The sequence below is a fragment of the Chaetodon auriga genome, chromosome 20 (assembly GCF_051107435.1).
Source record: "Chaetodon auriga isolate fChaAug3 chromosome 20, fChaAug3.hap1, whole genome shotgun sequence".
Lineage (NCBI taxonomy): Eukaryota > Metazoa > Chordata > Actinopteri > Chaetodontiformes > Chaetodontidae > Chaetodon > Chaetodon auriga.
Window position 1 is genome coordinate 6174225 of NC_135093.1, and position 3686 is coordinate 6177910.

Below are 3686 nucleotides of genomic sequence, written 5' to 3' on the forward strand. Positions count from 1 at the left end.
GACATCTGGGTCACATCATTACAGCAATCTTCTGCTTGTTCATTCCCAGCTTTAAAGGGCTTAAAGTGACAGACCTGCACACAAGCATTCACACAAAGCACACACACATACAAGGATGCAGATACAGATGCAACATGTCACAGTCGAGAGCAGTGAAATAAATCATGTTTGAATAAAGAATGACGGCTGATGCTCTTCAGTAACACAGATGTTAAGACACACTGAGCAGGATGCGCATGTTGTTTAAAGAGTGACGTTAAAAAATTTCTGAATGGCTGGATTAATGTTACAAAATAGATTTGGGAATATAAATGTTCAAAGACTGATTTTGGGTTGAAAGCAAAAGAGCTTAAAAAAGAAAGAAAGAAAGAAAGAAAGAAAGAAAGAAAGAAAGAAAGAAAGAAAGATAGTAAAGAAAGAAAGAAAGAAAGAAAGAAAGAAAGAAAGAAAGAAAAAGTGAGAGCAACTGAAGCTCTGGTCCTGACTGGTGCAGTTACATCGCCCTCTAGTGGTGAAACGCTGGTTTCACAACAGCGTCACAGTTCCACCTGTTGACCGGCAGGGGGAGCCGCCTTACATGAGACACCTACGTCTTCATTAAATGGCTTGTGTATGACATAAAAGTCTCGCTTTGCTGTGTTTGTTTTCATCTTGTCTTTAATGAAAAATCCAGGATAACTTGGCTGTGCTGTTGTCACAAGTGTTTGATGACGGATTTCAGCTGACTATCCCATTCTTCTCTTCATCCTTCCGCCAAATTATTCAGCTTTTGACGTGGCAGTTTTTGAATTAAATGGAAATTAGAAGTCTATTGTCTCTCTATTGTCTTGTGTTCTTTTAATTGTCTTATGTCAAGCGCTTTGAATTACATTAAAAAAAAAATGTTTGCCTTATGTTTGGGGAATTTCTGTTAAACATGAGAGCACAAAGAAAACATTTCTGTCTTGAAACTAAGGACACTCCTCCATGTGTTGTTGGCTTGATGCCTCAATAAATAAATCAATAAAGTAAAAGCACTAATCCAAAATATTTTAATGTATGCAATGTAAGAAAAGATGTCCTTTTTCCTGGATATATTTGATGTAAAAACCTTCTCTTACATGGACACAATCACGTTTTAATTCTATAATTTTCAGGTTAAGTTGAGATCCAGATTCTTCGGTCAGTTTAATATCATGTACACCTGTTGACGTGAGCTATGACACCTGCGTTTATTTCTAGTATGAATTTGTATTTAGAGTTGCACCTGAATATACCACCGCTGTTACGGAGGGGGATTTCTGGGTTACGTCATTACGGCGCCATACAGGAAGTCCCACTCTTTCGGGGTTTACCTGCCGTCACCACGCGAGGGTTAGTCTAAAAACTCTGCTCCAGGTGAGGCTCGAACTCACAACCTCGGCATTGCTCTGCTGCATACTGTCATATAAGTACCGCGCGCTAACCGATTGCGCCACTGGAGCTTCGGCGGTGAAGCGGCAGGAAATGAGTTTAAGAAAGAAAAGCAGAAGAAGAAGTGCGTGTGGAGGAAGGACATCCTTTGTCTTGACTATCTTTTGTTGTGAATCGGTGCGGTTAAAAGTAACGCAGGCTGGATGAGAAGCTCCCGGGACGTTGGAGCCCAACCGCTGACTGAGAGCCGATTTACGTGCTGCGTTCAAGACCGTCTCACAAAGCTCCGACTTCCAACGATTAGTAATGATGACGCGTGTTGTAGCGTTTTCTCTTTCGGGAAACCGAAAATAATTTCCTGTTGACCGTTTAATTCATTTTAGAAGGAAATTTAGTAGTAATTAAAGAGTGCTCCATAAAATTTGGACTTGTTTGAACGTCGCTGCGTCCTAATTTGAATATTTCTGACAACCTGAAGGCAGCAGATTCCTGCAGGTGCTGCAGTGTTCTGGATAAACTTGGTACTTACATTATATGGCCAAAAGTATATGGACACATCTGTGATATGGGCTGTTTTTCATGGTTTGGGTTAGGCCCTTAGTTCCAGCTGAGGAGAGTGAGTGTGCTTTCAGCTTTGTGGCTGCACATACTGTCCTGTTTCATCACTGAACCCTTGTGCAAAGAATCAGATCCACAAAGAAATGTTTTACTGAGTTTCTGAGACCTCAACCCCATCCGACGCCTTTGGGAGCCTGGCTCAACAGCAGTGTCTGACCTCGCTGATGGTGTTGTAGACAGCAGCAGTTTATGCCTACAGTTTTGGAATGACATGAATCACAAATGGGTGCAATGTATAAGTGTCCGCATACTTTTGGCCACCACAGTGCGAGTCCAGTCTGAAAGTGCTCCAGTTTTGAGTCACATGTGCAGCTGCTACAGATGACGTGATGAACATGTTAAATCCGCTGATGCTTTTTTTTTTTTAATCCCCTGCAGTGCTCCTATATTTGAAAGACAAATCCAATTACCACATGTCAGGTTCAAGCTAAATTTTGCCCTGTGTGCATTTTTCAGTTGAAAAGATATTTATAAGGATGATGGTGACCAGTGAAAAGACATTTAACATAGTTTGCAAATGGAAGTTATTTCAGCAACTATTTGAAGGCGTTGATTGAACACGTTTGACCGTATTCATATGTGCAACATGTGGAATACATTTAACAAATATGTATGTGAGAGCGCCATCTGCTGGCTGTTTGCTGTAGGTGTCAAAAAGAAGCTGAACCAACACAAAACACTCTATACACTGAATAGGAAATGTCAGAGTATGCAGTCCAGCACAAAGGTAAGCTAACGTTTCATTTTGCAGGATACTGGCAGGTTACTGCTGATGATTAGCCAAAGTTTTGTTAGCATTCAGTTAGCATTACATTAGCTTGTCATATATATATCTTGCTGGCCCTGTTGAGAGCTTCTCTTTATTTGGACCTTTGCCTTTTGTCCGTGCTTTATTTGTCCATTCTGATGATGAATGACTGAAAGGCGCCAAATGAGTGGTGACAGTGACAGATAACGACAGCTCAGCAGTGCCGCCCAACAATGGGATTCCCATTTCCTACAACTCCATACGACATTTTATGAGGCGCTGACTCTCTCTGTTAACCCACAACTGAACAAATTATCAAAATGATTTTAAAAATTCACGTTTTGTGGCGCGTTGATGTTGCAACCACATTTTAGCTGGTTGAAACGAGGTTCAGACCAAATATCGCTCAGTTTTCAACTAATAATAAACGTTAAAATCGAGGATGGTGCCTTCACGCTCTGCCCGTTCCTGATGCTCACCCTCAGTGGGAACCACCGTATAGAAAACATGGCGGAGACAAAAACACCAAGCAGTTGCAGCGGTTGGCTGTAAAGCTGCAACGAGAGGGTAAGCGGGAAAACGAAAAACCTTTCTGAACATAATAGGGCATGTGTCAACACACACACACACACACACACACACACAGAGCGAAGAACCTTGAGGCGGGCTGTAAGCTTCCAAGAACATGATTTATGTTCTGAGAGCTCTCCTCGTTCCTCATCACTGTGTCAAATTGCCATATTTTCTGAGGCTTTTTTACAACATCCGCGCTCAGGCCACAGTGTGTATCATCTATTACACTCCCCCTCAAGAGCAACGCAAAGAGAGACAGAGAGACAGAGTAGGTGGCTGGGAGACAAGGCAGGCTGTCATAATACAACACCACCAGATGACTCACGGAGAGCGGACACAATAATCCAGCACTGTG

At 42.0% G+C, this 3686-nt stretch overlaps 1 non-coding gene across 1 annotated transcript; it reads right to left on the reverse strand.

The window, feature by feature from the left end:
* Positions 1 to 1369: 1369 nt before the first annotated feature.
* On the reverse strand, positions 1370 to 1463 carry trnai-uau (transfer RNA isoleucine (anticodon UAU)). Its single transcript has 2 exons — positions 1426 to 1463; positions 1370 to 1405 (listed from the first exon to the last, which is right to left on the reverse strand). It is a non-coding gene; the product is annotated as a tRNA-Ile (tRNA).
* Between the last annotated feature and the right edge of the window lie 2223 nt (positions 1464 to 3686).